Genomic DNA, 19,944 nt, shown 5'->3' with positions numbered 1-19,944 from the left:
CCAGCCCGTCAGTGTCTGATGGCTGCACCACTGACAGCCTTGCTATCCAGCCCTTCACAGTGTCTGATGGCTGCATAACTGATAGGCTTGATACCCATCTCTTTAGTGTCTAATGAATGTACCACTGGCAGCTTTATTACCCAGTCATTCACAGTGTCTGATGGCTGCACCACTGACATCCTTGCTACCCAGCCCTTCAGTGTCTGATGGCTGCATCACTGACAGCATTGCTACTCAGCCCTTCAGTGTCTAATAGCTGCACCACTGAGAGCTTTCCTATCCAGCCCTTCACAGTGTCTGATGGCTGTATCACTGACATCTTGCTACCTAGACCTTCGTTGTCACTTGGCTGTACCACTGACAGCCTTGCTACCCAGCCCTTCACAGTGTCTGATGGCTGCACCAATGACAGCCTTGCTATCCAGTCCGTCAGTGTCTGATGGCTGCACCACTGACAGCCTTGCTATCCAGCCCTTCACAGACATCAGTGTCTGATGGCTGCTTGCATAACTGACAGGCATGATACCCCTCTCTTCAGTGTCTAATGGCTGCACCACTGACAGCCTTGCTATCCAGCCCTTCACAGTTTCTGATAGCTGAATCACTGACAGCCTTGCTACTCAGCCCTTCACAGTGTCTAATGGCTGCATCACTGACAGCCTTGCTACTCAGCCCTTCAAAGTGTCTGATGGCAGTATCACTGACAGCCTTGCTACCCAGCCATTTCCTGTGTCTGATGGCCGCATCACTGAAAGCCTTGCTGCCCAGCCCTTTGCAGTGTCTGATGGCGATATCACTGGCAGCCTTGCTACCCAGCCCTTTGCAGTGTCTGATGGCCATATAACTGACCACCTCGCAACCCAGCCCTTCAGTGCCTGATGGCCGAATCACTGACAGCCTTGCTACTTAGCCATTCACTGTGTCTGATGGCTGCATCACTGACAGCTTTGCTACCTAGCCCTTTGCAGTGTCTGATAGCCGTATCACTTACAGCCTTGCTACCCATCCCTTCAGTGTCTGATGGCTGCATCACTGACAGCTTTGCTACCTAGCCCTTTGCAGTGTCTGATAGCCGTATCACTTACAGCCTTGCTACCCAGCCCTTCAGTGTCTGATGGTTGCATCACTGACAGCCTTGCTACTCGGCCTTTCAGTATCTAATGGCTGCACCACTGACAGTTTTGCTACCCAAGCCCTTCACAGTGTCTGATGGCTGCATCACTGACATCTTGCTACCTAGACCAGCAGTGTCTACTGGTTGTACCACTGACAGCCTTGCTACCCAGCCCTTCACAGTGTCTGATGGCTGCACCACTGACAGCCTTGCTATCCAGCCCTTCACAGTGTCTGATGGCTGCACCACTGACAGCCTTGCTATCCAGCCCTTCACAGTGTCTGATGGCCGCCTCACTGACATCCTTGCTACCCAGCCCTTCAGTGTCTGATGGCTGCACCACTGACGTCCTTGCTACCCATTCTTCCACATTGACGAATTACCACATCAGTTTCAACATTTCTACCCTGCCTTCCACAGTATTATTATTATTACTGGTTGTTGGTCACATCCCCCTGGACTCAAAGAGTCGGCTCTAGACCCCGCCGCGGTAAAGCCCGCAGCAAGGGCGCAGTGTTTGGTACTGATGGTGTTTGGAGCAACGACTGGCGTGAGGCAATACAGGGCAACCCTGTTCTCCCCTGAAGATTCGAGGTGAGAGCTCCATGAAAGAGAAAGTGGAGGATATTTAAGACTGACTGGCAGTTTTCGGTTTTCATTAAAAATTATTCTGTCCTCACCTATGGAGCTCATGGCGTCCATGGAGCCTCCACTCGTTTCCCCCATCCCCCACTTCTTTTCTGCACCTCCTTACATGAAGCACAGGACCAGCGTCGGGGTAAGAAGTTGGCCGTGAAGAGGCAGCAGGGGGGACACTAAAGTCAGATCCTGGTGGGACATCCGAGCTGTTTGCACCTTAGCCCAGCATCTCGGGCAGGGGGAGTCTGGGGGCGAACTTGTTAGTTGGAGAGGACCATCATTTACTGGGGGTCAGCCAAAATGTCTTGGGAGGAGTGCCAATAGCCCTTGAGGGCTGCCACCACGGGGTACTGCCCAGCAAATCAGGCGGGCTGTTAGCTATCCACCTCGGAGTGGGCGAAACTGAGGGGAATCTGGTAGACTCGGTCACCATGGGGAGTGCCCCCCTTATCAGAAGTATTCCTAGAAGTACGGACAGTAAAGGAACTGTTGGAATGGAAGTTCCTCCTTTTCCAATCCCAGTTGATGCTCCCTGCTATCCTGATCCCCTCAATCTCATCCCCACTGTGCCCACTCTACGTTCGCCATTTCACTCAACATGCTATGGCCTAGCGATGTCGCTAGCATCTGTGATGGAGAACTTTCCCTTAGAAGCCGCTGTTAGCTGCAGTCTGCCCCCTAGCTCCACTCTGTGACCGACAACCTGGCCCCCGTTCCTGCATCAGCCACTGGCTTCAATGATGACAACTCAACAGGTCCCCAAGAACCATCTCTCCTGGACTCTGCGGGTGCAGTGTTCTGCGCCGCCGCTGTAGATGTTAAGCCCGCTTCTAGCCAGACTGGCTCCTCCGGTGCCTCCAGTACTGCCTTGAGTACCTTTCATCCATAAACCTAGGGGGCAGTTCCTTTATTCGGCTAACCCCACTCAGAGCCCCTACACCCATTGGTTATGCAACTTGAATCCCATTCTGCCTGCCAAGGATGCCTGCACAGTCAGGGTCTGTAAATGTAATCAGGTACTTGCTGAGCTGTCAGACATTAAAAAACTGCTCCTGGTATTTCTGGAAAATCAGGGTAGGGGCAGAGAAAGAGTGCAAGCAGAGTTTCCTATTGCCCCACTTGCGGCTAGGGGTCCTAATATTCTACCCCAGGAAAGTCCTTGGTGGCAGGTTTACCGGAGTCCGGCAACACCCAAGGAACATGCTGTCTGGTACAGTTGGGTCACCTAGAAGATCACACCCTATTAACGCTCCCATTGCTCAGGGATCAAAGTGGGGTGTCCAAGTCTAAGGCAAAGTCCTCCCCTGCAGTGGATCAGGTCTCATGTTTTGTACAAGGTCCAGGTTCGAAAGAATCTGGAGTGTTTATCCTATGGCATAGGGGGGGGGCACCACGACCAGGGTGGGCTCAGATGCACCGCAGTTTACTTACATGGGGTACCAAAACTGGCAGAGAACAAGGTTGAGCCAAGGGATGTCCTACTAAAGAAGTGCTAGCACTGGTTGCAGACCCTTGGAGCCTGAGGGTTTGTGTCTAGGGAAGCTATAGTGGGTTGTTTCAGAGCCCCAAACTAGGGGTCGAATTCCGATGACATTGTTAAACTGGCTTTCCGGGACTGGAGAGTGGCCTATGGGGTCTTGGGAAGAATTGGGCGGGATGGTCAAGAGTGGGATTTCAATCAGTCAGTACCCCCACCAAGCACTGGCTGTCCTGTCTGGAATAACCCCATCCAGTACTCTTCTAACTGGTGCGAATCCTATACCTCTGGGACGATGACAGGCTGGGGTCTAATGCAAATGGGCCCACTAGGTTTGTGCAACCTCGAACTGGGCTGATTCGTCTCCATTACTGTCTGGTTGTTTCTATCTTTTTTTCTGCGTTGTGCTGTAACATGATCTTTGTTATTAAGGGTACGTGATAGGATGTACTCTGATGGCCCGATGACTGAAAAAAGTTATTACAACATTATTATCGTCATCCTCCACAATGTGTGACGGCCTGCATCCCTGCCACACGAGGTATCCTGCCCAACACAGCTTCTGATTGCCTTCAACACTGCGAGCCTTGCTACACCTCCTCCACAGTATCCGATGGCCCGCATCACTGCCAGCCTTGCTACTACATCCCTCTACAGTGTCTGAGCACCCTTATAGCTATTTACCTTGCTACCCACCCCTCCACAGTGTCCCATAGCTGCATCACTGCCAGCCTTAGTACCCATCCTTACATAGTGTCTGATGGCCACATCACCGCCAGCCTTGCTACCCATCCTTACACCATGTGTGACAGACCACATCACTGCCAGCCTTGCTACTCATCCCTCCACCATGTGTGATGGACCACATCACATCACTTCCAGTCTGCTACCCATCCTTGCACCGTGTGTGACGGACCACATCACTGCCAGCCTTGCTACCCATCCTTCCACCGTGTGTGACGACCACATCACATCACTGCCAGTCTGCTACCCATCCTTCCACCATGTGTGATGGCCCACATCGCTGCCAGCCTTGCTACCCATCACTCCACAGTGTCCAGCGGTCTGCCACACTGCCAGCTGTAAGTGACTTCAATGCAGCACTCCAACTAAGTCAATGCCTAGTCTGGGATGCCCAATGGAAGCCCTTATTGATATATTTTTTATGTCAAAGTTCTTTAAATCTGGATGATGAACCCTTATATAACGCCACTCTCCTTGAATCCCCCTGACCTCACTGAGCCAAGAAGTAGGTTTGTTTTGCAAATTAAAAAGTTTATTTGAATAATTAAACAATATATATATATATCACACTTTTCTGAATAAAATAATATTTGAATAGCACACTTATGAACATGGACGGTAATCAACAATGGGTAATATTACAAAATTGACAATCTCTTTAATCACTTAGGAGTAGGAATAGGAAGGATAAGGTAGCAGAGAATACTTTTATGGTTCAAGGAAATGCAATAATGGGAAAAGAATGCAACACAGGAAGAAACTTGATATGATTTCAACAAAAGATAATATGATCACTTTTTCCCCTGTGACTACTCACTCCCCCCTATGCAATATGAAGAGATGGAATTGAGGGCACACCGGTTTCGACATACAATCAAGAATGCAGTTCAATTCTAGTTTCCCCAGCAAGCTTAGAGAAAACAGGTATGATTTTAAATCACAGGTCAAAACGCTTTGGAATGTAATTGCAATGGACGTAAAAATATGCTAAAATGATTTTAATTCACTAAAGAGATTCAGGATAAGTGATAGTTGCTTTAGATTGGTTCAGGTCCACACTAGCAATGATTCATGAATGATTAACAAATTGGAAACGAAATTCAGCAGTGGAAAGCAAGAAGCAGCTATTTTTACAAGTGGTGAAATGGAGCTAAATTGCAATTTGCTGCAATTTTTACGAGGGCATAAATCGTGATTACAGAAAAACTATAATGAAGCTTAGGATCTCAGAAATGACAACTTATTCACGATTTTGGTGGGTTTTCCAAGATTGGTTCTGCACCAAATTTTACACAAACATACACACTCTCTCTGAGCATATTACTATAGGTTTTTATGTTTCTAGCATAAACACTTATCTACAATATTAATAAATCCCGGGTTTTGGTCTCAGAACATCACCCGGGGTCCCGCTTAGTCTTGAATTATGAGTGAATTTTTCATTTTAACCGTCTCAAAGTTTGACATTTTGGTCAGCTTGGTACAATATTTTAGAACCATTTTCCTTAAACATAGTGAAATTTCTTCTCTCCTTCTAGACAAAACCAAAATCAACTCACAATCAATCATCCTAGGCGACCTTAATCTAGGTCGCGGCGACCCTAAAGATCTTGTAGCAACTGATCTGGAGAATGCGCTCACTGACCTTGGCCTCACCTTGTACATCCAAGAACCGACCCATATCAAAGGTAGGACTATTGATTGGTTAGCAGGCTCCAACTGCAACATCCAGATCCTCAACATCTCCCCTTGCTTATGGTCCGACCACCACATCATAACGTTCAACATTGAAGCTTCCCCACGAGCCCCAACACCAATGGCCCCAGCACTCCCCACCTGCAATAAAAAAAAATAACAAAAGAACAACTCCTCCCACTGTTACTCACTTCCCTCAATGCGGCCTCCAACTCATGCTCTGATCCCACTTCCCTCGCAGACACCTACAACCAAACGATGCTCACGGCCATTGACTCCATAGCACCCATCAAACCGAGAAAGGCTAAACCGCGAGCACACCTCAACTCTTGGTTCACTCCACAGCTTAGAATCCTCCGAAAAGCTAAACGCTGTGCGGAAAATCGCTGGAAAAGCTACCCGTCTGATGAGCATAAAGATGGTTTCCTTCTCGCCTCCCTTATTTATAAAGATGCCATCATCACTGCTAAAAAAGAATCGCTCAACAATCGTATCTTGCAAGCAGATTCAAATTCCAAGGAACTCTTTAGAATCTTAAAATAGCTCGAAACCCCAGTCTCCCCCCCAGATACATGCACGAAAGATAGCAAATGGTGTACCAATATCCAAGCAGCCCTACTAAACAAAATCGCTGTGCTTCAATCCAAAATTAAAGATAAACAGGACAGCCTCAAGCGTGACAACCGCTCCCGCTCCCTTACCAGGCCCACCCCTCCTAAAATGGCTAATACCGAACCCTTCACCTTCTCACCGCTCACTGTTACTGAGGTAGAAAACATCATCCGGAGGATCAAACCATCCAACTGCCAAGGTGACCCATGCCCAGCTCCCATCATCAAGGACTCTGCCCACGACTTAGCCCCATTCATTACAGCCTTCATTAACTCCTCCTTTAAAACTAGTACTATCCCGGACAACCTTAAGAACGTGTGGGTGATCCCGCTTCTAAAAAAACCCTCTCTTGACCCAATCATACCTACGAACTTCCGACCTATTACTACAGTCCCATTTCTGCTTAAGATATTGGACTGCGCAGCCTACCTGCAGATCCAAAATTACCTTGAATCAAACAATCTGTTAGGTCTACGTCAATCTGGATTTCGGCCCAGACACGGGACCGAAACAGCTCTATTAGACCTAAAAACCCAGATCGAAGTACTGAAGGACCAGGGCAAATTAGCTATGCTACTACTTCTCGACCTCTCCGCCGCATTTGACTTGGTTAACCACCAGATCCTTTGCAGGCATCTCTACTCTGCTGCCAACTTCTCACCGTCATCTGCGGCCTGGATCAAATCCTTTTTGAGCAATATATCCATGAGGGTTTTCACACCCTCCGCAGCAGCGGATCCTTCTCCTATTCATTATGGCGTACCCCAGGGTTCTTGCGTGTCACCTACACTTTACAATATCTTTACGAAACCACTCTTTGATGTGCTTGATTATCTGGGTGTCTCCTACACCAACTATGCGGACGACACCCAGATACTCATTCCTATCTCAGGCGATCATCAAGCTGACACTAAGGCCCTCAACGACGTCTACCTGGTCATCCAAGCTTGGATGGCCCAGCACCAGCTATGTCTGAATGACGATAAAACGGAGCTCCTTATCTTGGGTACCTCACAACGCCTGAGCAAACTTGAGCCGTCCCATCAGTCATTCACCATAGACGGCAATACCATACGAGTCTCGAAAGACACTAAAACATTAGGCTTCTTCCTGGACTCTACCCTATCCCTAACGAGACAAACAAATGCAGTCAGGTCTGCCTCTGCCTACACGTGCAAACTTATCTCAGCCTGCCGACCGTTTCTCACCACCCCTAACAGTGTCACACTAGCCAGAACACTGATCATGGCTAAAATTGATTACTGCAGTGCCCTTTACTTAGGCACTAGCCAAGAGAACCTGTCCAAACTTCAAACCACACAGAACAATGCCATTCGAGCGGCCTTGAACTTACCCCGCAACCATCACATCTCAGTAGCCAGAACTAGCCTAAAGTGGTTACCTGTGAAGCAGAGAATTGCCCTAAAAACTCTTGCCCTCACGCATAAAGGCCTAGCCTACAAGGCCCCACTCTATCTCTGCAGTCGGCTTTCGCGCCACTCTACAGGCCGACCACTAAGAACTGCTCAGACACATTGCCTAACTATCCCCAGGTTTAAGCTTCAGAAAGCGGGAGGCACTAGCTTCCCTGTCCTAGCCTCTAAACTTTGGAACACCCTCCCTGCCACCATCAGAGCCGAAGATTCCTTCAACACCTTCAAGACTAAAACCAAATCTTGGCTCTTCGACCAGTAAAGACTCGCCCGACTCTCTCTGTCCTACTTCTCTGCCCGTCTGCTACCTATGCCAACCTTTTGTTCACCCAGGTTATATCCTCTGTTACTCCCAGATGCATTGTAACCTATGTAATATATGTTATTAATAAGATTATTTTTATATTCGCATTGTTTAATTTCGTATTGTATTCTCCTGCCTGTATGTTTCATTCTTGTAACCCTGTACAAATTGCGCCCTGATGCCCCTGGGCCTGATGGTTTTGCGCGTTATAAATAAATAAACAAACAAACATATATTTGGTGCAATGTTAAATACACATCCCAGTCTGGTCCGCCCCCTAGAGCTGGGTGAGTCAGATGGTCACATGGCCTGTCTCTCCCAGAGCAGTTGTTGTTGACAGTAATACCCACATTTAGCATATTCTATTCAGTCAAGGAATCTATTGTCTCTTTTTCCTGCCAGCAGGGGGAATCTCCTCCTCTGATAACAGTTCTAATTAACATGTCCATGTGAAGTCCTCTCCTGTTGGTAGGAAGGCCAAGGTGTGAAGGGTTCTTGCCAAGGGCAGGGGAAACTTCTTTTGTCCAGGGAAAGGTGTGGAATTTGTTTGATCCCAGTGTGGGAACTTCTTAACTCTGCAACCAATGTCTACAATTTGTCTTTTCTTACAATATAAACCACATTTTTAATACATACATTAAACAATTGCTTCCTTCAAGTCATTTCAGAATATATTTTTAAATTGTCTCCACCGCATAGGCTTCTGATAGCAAGGATTTCTTGGCATAGTTTGGGGCTCCATGTTCAACCTTTACAAAGAACTGGTTTTAAAACGCCGGCTTCTGGTAGTGGTGAGCAACGGTACTACACCCATTTTTGACAGCTGTCTATCTTTAAAAGGGGATTTAGCTTGATAGCATATGATTCTTGCTGATATTGCATTGATGTGGATTCTTGCAGTAGAATAATGCGGAACACCCAACAAGAAGGTTGGATCTTTTTGGTGATTTGTGAGGCAGGATTTTAGAAATTGTTGACATTCAAGAAACGGATTGCCACACAGCTCTGTGTTGCTTTTGGCAATCAGCATTGCTTTTTCCAAGTGGTTTCAGACTGCTTTGTGGATGGCCCAATGGTGGTTTTAGGCATTGATCTCCTGTGCTCACTAATATAGGCAAAAGGGGATGGCCGCCTATTTTTCAGGTTTTCACTGCACATTTTCTGGTGATTTTGAGCTAGCAGCATGCTTTCCAGTGGCCATTCTTATGTTTCCGTTGCCAGCAATGCACAGTGATGTTTCAGGGCTTGGATGAGTGCATTAAGACATCCCACAAGCCCCCCTCTTGTGATGGCCGTTGTTCTTTCATCGATGGAACTTCGCAAGACTGGGATGTCCGCATCCACTCTCTGGATTCCACAGATGGCAAAGTTCAGCATCTTTTCCTCCATCAGAGGTGGATCGATCGGTTCTCCTCGCCAGTCCTGATGGGAGTATTGAGCGATACCCTGGGCCCCTCGGATCTTTGTTGCCGGTCCCTGGGCCGTCCTCCTTGGTCAGTCTCCATGTTTTCTCTCTCCTAGGATGACAAAGCAAAAAGGCAACAACATATTCATAGACAGTTCCCCACCACTATTAATGTAGTGGGGTGGGAATATACATTTTATAAATCAGGAGACATTTGCATTCTTATTATTGCATTTTATAGACTATATGTGGAATGGTTTTAGAGTTGGAAATTTATTGATCTGGAGTGGCCCCCTCTGGGGTTCCAGAGGACTCCTCCAGTTGCTGCAGAGTGTGCCTGGGATGGCAACACTTTAGCTGATTAATATGGAACCACTTATCTTCCCCCTCTGCCAAACTGCCTTTGGGGATGTGGATCTTGTAGGCGACTGTTGAGATATTGTCTACAATTTCAAAAGGTCCCTTCCAGGTAGGCAGAACTTTTCACTGTTTGGCCTGGTTCCTTTGGAAATTGTATAGATAGACCCGGTCTCCTACATTGTATTCTTTTCTGGTAGTCTTCAAGTCATAGTGGGTCTTCACGCTATTGGCTGATCTTTCTAGATTTCGCTGAGCATAGGCAAAAGCATGTTGAAGGTTTTCTTACATTTTCAACATAGTCATGAGTTGTGGAGGCATTGATCAATGTCTGCTCTTGGGTCCTGTAAAGCAGATGCTGGGGAAGCACCATCCTGCGTCCAGTCATCAGCTCGAACTGTGACATTTTAGTTGCAGATGAAGGGGTAGATCTGATGGCCATTAGGACAAGAGGTTATCGGATATCCCAACTTGGCCCAGAATCTGCCACAAACTTTTTTAAGATGCTCACAATGGTTTTGTTGTAACGTTCTACTGCACCACTAGAGGCTAGCCGGTAAGCAATATGTAGCTTCCTTTTAACCCCAAGTATCTCCCACATCTTTGTCATTACTCCGCTGGTGAAATGGCTACCTCTGTCTGACTCAATCCTTTGGGGTAGTCCAAAACGCAAAAAGATGTGGTTGATCATCAGGGCAGCTGCTGTTTCTGCCTTGCAGTTTGGGGCCAGGAGACATTCCACCCATTTAGTAAATAAGCATGTCACGGTCAACATGTACTTATTCCCCCTAGAGGAGTGAATCACGGGCCCGATAAAGTCAACTTGTAAATCTGACCATGGCAGTGTCATCCCCCTCTTTTGGAGGGGTGTTGACTGAAATTGTGCACACACAAGACACCATTTCAAGTATTGGTCGAGGTCCTACCCCATGTGTAGCTAGTATGCAACCTCTCTTAAGATTTCAAGTGTTGCATGAAACCCCCTATGACTGGCTGTGGCCGCATCATGGGCATGACTTAACATCAGGCTTCGGAATGAGGTAGGGACCACCCACTGATCATGGCCAGATAGGGATTTCCTTACCAACAAACCGTCTTGGATTCAGAACATTTTTGGACATTTCATCAACACCCTGAGGTCCTCTTTCCCAATGTAATCGGTATCCGTCAGGGGAAAGTTCTCAGGGTCCTCAATGTGTTGGTAAAACTTATCAATTATTGGATCCCCTTTTTGAACCATAATCAAATCAGCATCTGGGGTCTCCTTACTCCATTGTGCAGTTGAAAGATCATTGTGAGCATTTGTCTGGGACCTAGTGATAGCAGTGACCTGGATTTCCCCCAACAGGGACTCGATCTCAATTAGATCCCCTTGGATGGCCCCGGTTTTGGCCAGCTGATCAGCTAAGTAATTTCCAGTTTTTTCTGGTCCCTCTACTTTGGAATGACTCTTGATCTTTTTCCAGTAAATGGTCATCCCATTCGAAGTGACCAGATCATCAATATTTTGAATTAACTTCCCATGTTTCAAGGGTTCGTTGTTAGCGCATAGCATGCCTCTGGTTTTCCAGTTATCCAGGTGCTCCACGAACCCCTTCCGTACATAATCCAAATCTGTGATTATGACCAGTTCGTGGAGTTGATGTTGGACAGTGGTGAGGATGGCTTTATGCACAGCCATCAACTCTGCCACTTGACTACTTCGGGGACCAATCTTGTACCCAGCACAGGGTTCTGGGGACTCATTCACCCATATGCATTCCCTACGCCGGCCACAAGTTCTTTTTCCCTGTTGTTGTCAACATGGTAAGAGCATCCATCCACATAGACAGTGGGCTTTCCCTCACACTTGTCTTCTTCAAAGACGTTGTGTGGGGAATTGAGGTATGCCTCCACGTTGTCCTTGATTTTTAGACTTTGGTCCTCGAGACAGTTTTCTCTGGCACAATCATGCAAGTCAGCCAGACATTGCGCGAGGGGACTCTTCTTGTTTTGGCCATATCTGACCTCAACAGGAAAGCCTTGCATTGACAGAATCCGGGAAGTAATTCGGGAATTACTCACATTTCTGGGCCGGATTCTGTCACTTTGGAGATATTGCAGAGGATGGTGTGGAGTTTCCACTATGTTGTGTTCCCCCTGGATAAACGGGCGGTAATTCTTCAATGCCCACACCGTTGCCAGGAGTGCTTTCTCACAATCGTTGAATTTTTCCCCCACAGAGGATAAAGTTTTACTCGCATAGGAGATTACTTTATTGACCTTGTCATGCTTTTGGTATAATACTGCAGTCAGGATGAACTCCTTGTTTCTGACAACGTAAGCTAGGCAAGGTGCTTGTGAGAGGCTTCTTTTGAGCTGTATTACTGCCTCGGATTGTTCTGGACCTCATTCCCACTTGACTCCCCCTTCAAGAGATGAATAAGGGGTCTGGTGATCTCTGCGTAGTCCTCAATTAACTTTCTGCTGTAATTAGTCAGTCCATGGAAGCTCCTTAGTTCCCGCAGAGTTGTGGGGTCCTTCAGTTTCTGGAGTGCTTCCACTTTCTTTTCCTGGGGACCGAGACCCTGAGGAGTAATCTCATTCCCCAAGAAATTAACACGGGTTCTACACCACTGTGCTTTCTGAAAGGAAAGTTTTGCTCCGGCGGCCCTCAACTGTGTCAGAACATAACGGATCTGCGCTATGTGTTCCTCCACAGATGAACCTTTGATGAGGACATCATCTACATAAGCAAGGTTACCCCTCTCACCCAGGTCGGGCATGGCCTTATGTAGGAAAATGTTGAACTCATTACCGGAGATGAGGTATCCGAAGGGAGTCCGGGTCCATGTGTACTGCTGGCCCCCAAAGGTAAAAGCCAGCTTGTATTGGTCCTCCCTACTGACAGGCACAGTCCAGTATCCATTGGTCAGGTCAATTGCAGTGAATACCTGTGACCCCTGGATCTGGGCCAGCCCTTGGTCAATGTAGGGAAGAGGCCATCGGGAAGTATGGACCCGTTTGTTGAGCTCCCTAAGGTTGGCGCAGAGTCTCCACTAGCTGTTTGGCTTCAATATCCCCAGCACCGGATTATTGAAGGTGCTGTGGGCTGGACGGATGATCCCACGGGACTCAAGGTTCTTAATTATTTCAGTAAGGGATTCCATTGATGCGAGAGGAAAGCAATATTGCTTCACAAACACTGGAGTCATGCCCGGGTCCGTGGGAATTGTTGTTGTGTGGATGTCAGTGCAACCACAGGCATATTAGTCCACCGCAAAGAGATCTTGAAACTCCAAGAAAACTTGTTTCAGCTTTTGCTTCTGCTCCAGAGTCACACAGGCATCATCTAGGTTGACTCTCTCTTCAACCATCTGCCTGAAGCCTGGAAAGACTTCTGGTTTCGCTATATCAGCAGCCTCCTCCAACTGGGTGGAGAAGTCCTGGTCAGAGTGCTGATTTGGACTGGTGGCTTCAGGTGGGAAAGGCAGCCCTCATGGACCTGAAAAATCACCTCATCCCTCCTGAAGTCACAAGTCACACCTTTCTTACCATAAGGGCAGGAAGTGTACACCAGGAAGTTCCCCCCATGCCGGGTAAAGATCCTGTCTTGTGTTCTATTGTCATCACTGTCACTGTCAAAACAGTCCTTGGGGATTGGTCCTAACAGTTCATTCCCTAAATCTATGTAGAAATGTCGGTCATCAACCGCCATTCCAAGAATGGTGCCTGCGGCTAAAGTGATACTCTTTAAGTCGCTGTTATCCACCTCTATTGGAATGGTGTCATGTTCTATATTGACTAATGGTGTTGGGTTTACCCCCAACCCTTGCTGTTGGAGAGAAGCATTTAGATGAATATAAGTATCAGGGTTTTTCAATTTCTGTCCTCTTTTAACTTTCACTTCCAGGGAGAATTGTCGGGTCCTTTCTGGGATGGTGACTTCCTCTACAATCTGAATTTCAACTGCATAAGGCAGTAGTTGAGCTGACTTAAATGCTTTCTCTGGATCATCAAAGCCCATGGGATTATCCTCTAATCGGGACCAAGCTTTGAAGTTTATTAGGTCTAAACTAATGGCAAAGCGATTGAGAATGTCACTGCCTAAGTAAAAGGCGGCAGTGACATCTCGCACGACCCAACAATTATGGACTATGCTCTTGTTGCCAATGGAGATTTTGAGCATACACCTGCTTGGCAGGAGATGTTTGGAATTGGGTGTTTCCATATCCATTTCCCATTTGTCTATCAGTTTGAATGTGGGAATAGCTGGATCTTTTGGGAGTTGTCGGAACATGGCTTCGCTGAGGAAGCTCTTACCATTGTTCACACACACTCGGACGAGAACGGAGTCCTTCCCTTCATTTAACTGAACAGGGATGAACAACTGCTCTCCAATTTGCTGAATATCAGCCAGGCTCTGAGCTGATTTCACATCTTTCTGGACTATAGGAGTGGGAGTTTCTGATTGTGGATTAGTAAAGAATTTCAGAGTGTTTCCTTCCAGTGTGGAATATCACCTTAAACTGGAAGGAAGGTTGATTTTCAGAAATAGAGAGGACCCCCCATCACCAGTCTGCTGTCCTACTGCTATTACTGTCACGTCTGGAATTTGGTTGTTCTGGAAGTGAAATTCTACTTGGTCAGATTTTTGTTCAACCATGTGGCATGTGCCGTTTAAACTAACATGGTTGACACTCTGTTTTAATTTTATTGGTCGGCTAGTCTGGGACCAGAGGACCTTGTTTACGCAATCTCTTAGGGGTGACAACCTTCTCAGGAGGTCATTCGCTAGTAAACAAGGGGTGCCCTCTGGAGTCACTACTATGACCGGGTGTTTCACCTTGTGTCGCCCAATTTTAATGTCCAAATCAGCAGTCCCCTCGACGGGAATCTCCTTCCCGTCAATGTTTTGAAGTTGTCCAGGAAGAGAGGTGAGAGGAATTTGGTATTTCTCCCCCTTCCTGAATTTAGTTCATCAAAGGCCTTTCTGGACAAAAGGGTAGCTTGGGACCCAGTGTCCACTAGTGCCAAAATTGCACCCTGCACCTGTACTTGTACCGGGGCATAGTATCTTCCCTCCTTCTCTGTAAGGGGGCACAGATAATGCACATTTTTTGGACAACTGGTGGGCTAATTTTCTGGTTTTGGACATGGAGAGAGAAGAGATTTGGGCAGAATTCTGTGGGGAGTCTTGGGAATCTGAAAGAAAAAGTTGGCAACTAGAAATAGGAGAAGTTTTGGGTTCCCCTGGTTCCGGTTCTGGGCTGCCCCCCCTTTTTGGAGGCAGTCACCAGGATGGGTTTGAACCAGGGGATGTTCTTGCTGTTGGTTCTGGGATGGGATGATGGGCGGCGCTAGCTCAGTCCCCACATCTACCCAGTCTGGATGTGAATCCCTTGGGACCCATTTTTCTTTGGCAGGAGTTCCCTCTTCTCTGAAGGAGAAGATTCTTTCCCCAGGATCCTCTGATGATCCCTCTCCTTCACATTGGAAGATCTGTATCTCCTCCACAAAATGGGTCTGTTTGGGTCCTTTGTTTCTCCTACCCCCCCTCTGCTCCTTGGGTTGCAGACTTTCAGGGGTAGGAGATTTTGTTTCCGCTTCCTGGGTTTTACACCCCCTTTCCCCTTGTGTCTCCTCCCTGGGAACCGGTGGGTTGTCAGGGTGCTGCTCCTGTCATTGTTCTGGAGCACCAGGTCCAGAGTTTGGGACATTCTGTGCCGGTATGCTCATCTGAGAGTTCTGCTGAGCCCTCAGCATGCGACCCAGATCCTGTGCCATATTTTGGACCTAGCGCTCTAACTGTGAAACCCGCTCAGGCTGATACAGGGTTCTGTTTTCTCCCCTGGGCTGATCCCGGGAAGGGTAGCCATCCCTTCTCTGGTAGTACCCCGAGTTGGGAAAATGTGGGTACCCCTCCAACCTTGGCCTCCCCTCTCCTGGATTAGGTGGTCTGGGCTCAGGGAATTGGGGAAAGAAGGATGGATGATTTTGGGGTTGGAAGTTGGGTGGATACCTGGGGAAAAAGTTCTGCCCAGGGTTTGTTGAATTTCTGCCCTCCTGGGGGAAGTTAATAGGGAAGCTCCCTGGGTTAGGTGCTTGGTTGGATCCCCCCCTTGGGCTGGAGGGGTCGACACATAACCCAGGATGGGTCGGCTTCCCTTGTAGCGGGGACTTACAAAGTCAGGGGAGTGAGGGACCCCATTTGTGGGACTACCTCCTTGGCTCCCTGTCTGTGACTGGCCCGAGGGTCTTCTGGGCTTGGAATTATTCGGTGCAGGCAAGGTTTTAGGCCCCCCATCTCCAAATCTAAAATGGGGGCAACCTTTACCTCTGCCACCTTGGCAGCAGCAGGGGTGCTGGTCGGTTTGGGGCTTTTCTGAACATTACTTTTATTTTCTATGGACTTCTGCACCTCATAGATTCGGGAGGCCTATTCAATGCCGCAGTCTAGTGACCTTTTCTCATGAATATCTCTCACGTGCTGGGTCATGATGTATTTGGGTAAGGCATGGAAAAACATATTTACAAATTCTTTACTGTCTGTGCTCACTCTTTTGGTAGTCTGCGCAAAGGCACGCTTCAACTCCTGCACAAATTCTTGTGGGGCCTGATCCTCCCCACATTGTAAATTGTAGGCTGCCTTGCGAGCCTCTTGGGGATTTCTTTGAACAGAGAAGTGCTTTAAGATGGCCGCCCTGTAGGTGGACCATCTTGAATGATTTTGATCCTCCAGCCCCGCAAAGAAACTGGAGTATTCTGGGGAGAATGTCCATTTTACGTACTGAATGTAGCTACTGCTGTCTTTCAAATGGAAAGTCTCCATCATCTGCTCAAAGAGCTCCTAGTGTTCCGAAACAGAATACTCGGAGTTCTTATGATAAGGAGTGATGACTCTCCTTATTGCTTTGATCTGTTTAAAGGGGTCCTTAAGCAAGGCCCTTTTGCCTTATTGGCCTTCTTGGTTCGGGTAACCCTGGTCCATTAATCCTCTGACTCAGAAGCACTGCTCCCAGAGGTGCCCGTCTGATCTTCCAGGTTTTCCCGGATTCTGCGAGCCTGGGAATGGCTGGCAGAATGTGCGGACCTAGTCTCTTGTGTCCTGGGACGCTCAGAGGAGTCTTCAGATTCCTACTTGCTGCCTGGATTTGATGGGTACCCCCCCACTGACCTAACTGGGCAGAGGTTTTCAGGATGCCCTTAGTGGGCCTACTCTCCCGGGGTTCCCCACTAAATTGCACTGTACTTGGGTGCCCATACCCGGATACCCGCCCATCCATTCCTGGGAGGTACTGGCCTATGAGCCCCATACTTCTGGCTGGATAGTAATCTGCCATCCCCATGGCCCTGGGCTCATGTGCGCCAGGGAACATGGGGGTGGCAGAGTCCAGGGACTGGGAGAGATGAAGACCTCTGGTACTAGGGCTCCTGAGGTTATGCTCAGGTGTTTCCCTTTCCCAGTGGACTTCATCTCTATCAGACCCTGCTCCCTGTTGCCATGCAAGAGCCTGGGCGTTCAGTTCCTCAATCAAGGCCTTTCTAGACTCTATCAGTCTCTCCTGCATGGATACCTGTTGCTGGAGCCTATCATTGTGCTGACAGAGAGCCTCATTTTCCCTCTGTGTTTCCTGGTTGGTCCTGGAGTGCTGGGCTAGTCTTTGCTGCAGGAGGGTTACCTCCTGAGTCCCATCCTTACTGGCCTGCTCCTTTCTTGCCAGAGCATCTTCCACCCTCCTGGTGTGCTCCAACAAGTTTTGATGCTCTTTTTGGAGATCACCCAGTCCCTGGAGGGCGAGGTGATTTTCTTCCAGCTTCCCATTTAAGTGGCAGACTTCCTGGCCTAACGTGTCCCTTTCCTGAGCAAGAGCCTGCCTCTGTGCCACCAGGTCGTCCCTCTGCCTTTGAAGGGCACCAGCTTTCTGGCGTTCATCATCAAACTCTGCCTGGGTATCCAGGTCTTTCAAAATCAATGTATTGCTCTCCTCTTTTTCTTGATCCAATTGGCTTTGCAGGGTGGCTACCTGCTTTGTGCATGCCCTGTTGAAATCTATCTGTTGCTCCAGCTTTTTCTGGCTCTGCAGTAGGGAGTCCAAACCTTCTTCATACTCCTTCTGCAAGGCCAGAATTCTGGTATCCTGGTCTGCCCTTTCCTGCTGCAGGATACCCATATCCTCTTTTATTTTAATTATATACTGCCTGCTATCATTTTCTGACTCCTGGTTCCTCTGCAGCCTGTGCTCAGAAGAGTCCAGATCAGATTGGGCCTTCTCTAATGCCAACAGTTGCCTAGTTGCCAGATCTTGGCCTTCTGCACATTTGTCCTGTATGGCTTCCATATATAAATATAAATATGCCGCTATCCTGACAATCTTGTCGTGCTCATCTTTGGACTTAGGGGCCATGTATAATTCACTCAGGCCACGTGTAAGGAGCCCTGATCTCTCCAGATATCTAACCCAGTTGCAGTGACCTGTTGTGTGATTGCCTGCAACCACACATTCTGGTCCTGCTCAGTCCATTCACCTCTCACAAATCATTTATGCAAAAGGTGCTCTCTAGCTATCTTGATATCTACCAATGTCGTCATTCTGGAAATTGATTTCCTTCCTGACTTACAGAAGTTTGTTATTTTATTTTGCAAAACAGACCGTTTCCTGAGAGCGTTCCTTTTTGAGGGGTGCTTTTATGGCATAACACAGCATGGTAGCCCAACAGGATTTATGTATCCTATTAGTTAGCACACTGTATTAAGCTGCACAAGTGGTAGGTCTAATCCAGAATCCCAGATGAGCACCCAATCAGTAAGCGACTTCAATGCAGCACTCCAACTAAGTCAATGCCTAGTCTGGGATGCCCAATGGAAGCCCTTATTGATATATTTTTTTATGTCAAAGTTCTTTAAATTTGGATGATGAACCCTTATATAACGCCCCTCTCTTTGAATCGCCCTGACCTCACTGAGCCAAGAAGAAGGTTTGTTTTGCAAATTAAAAGTTTTATTTGAATAATTAAACAATATATTATTATTATTATTATTATTATTATTATTATTATTATTATTATTACTATTATTATTATTATTATTATTATTATATATCACACTTTTATGAATAAAATAATATTTGAATAGCACACTAATGAATATGGAGGGTAATCAACAATGGGTAATATTACAAAATTGACAATCTCTTTAATCACTTAGGAGTAGGAATAGGAAGGATAAGGTAGCAGAGAATACTTTTATGGTGCAAGGAAATGCAATAATGGGAAAAGAATGTAACACAGGAAGAAACATGATATGATTTCAACAAAAGATAATATGATCACTTTTTCCCCTGTGACTACTCACTCCCCCCTATGCAATATGAAGAGATGGAAATGAGGGCACACAGGTTTCAGGAATACAATCGAGAATGCAGTTCAATTCCAGTTTCCCCAGCAAGCTTACAGAAAACAGGTATGATTTTAAAACACAGGTCAAAACGCTTTGGAATGTGATTGCAATGGATGGAAAAATATGCTAAAATGATTTTAATTCACTAAAGAGATTCAGGATGAGTGATAGTTACTTTAGATTGGTTCAGGTCAACACTAGCAATGATTCATGAATGATTATCAAATTGGAGACGAAATTCAGCAGTGGAAAGCAAGAAGCAGCTATTTTTACAAGTGGTGAAATGGAGCTAAATTGCAATTAGCGGCAATTTTTCCGCGTGCGTAAATTGTGATTACGGAAAAACTATAATGAATTGGAATGTCGTTTTGGGTTTGTTGGAAAGCTTCTAGGACGTGCGGTTCAAAAGATACAGATGGTTTTGTGAAGGTAGATTTTCAGAAATAAAGTCACGATTTCAGAATGACAAATTGCGCGTTACAGATTTGGAATCAACAGGATGAACACAGGACTCTATAATGCAGTTCTGGATAGGTTGAAATGAATGGAGGAGGATTACTTTAAACTAAGAGATTGGTTCTGTACAATTCTAGACTAGATACTCACTCCTAGTTTTGGAATGAAATGGAAATGGGCCTCGTCACCGATCTGGTCAGGTTTGGACTTCGCCACCGGACGGTCTCAGGCACTGGTTCTGCTCACAGCACGGCCTCTCGTCTGGGTCTGACGGTTCTGGATACAGCACTGCTCTCTCTGGGCCTGGATCTGGGTTCTAGCACAGGGTT

Source organism: Ambystoma mexicanum, chromosome 2p (assembly GCF_040938575.1).
Source record: "Ambystoma mexicanum isolate Mex_15411 chromosome 2p, UKY_AmexF1_1, whole genome shotgun sequence".
Lineage (NCBI taxonomy): Eukaryota > Metazoa > Chordata > Amphibia > Caudata > Ambystomatidae > Ambystoma > Ambystoma mexicanum.
This window is presented reverse-complemented; position numbering follows the sequence as displayed.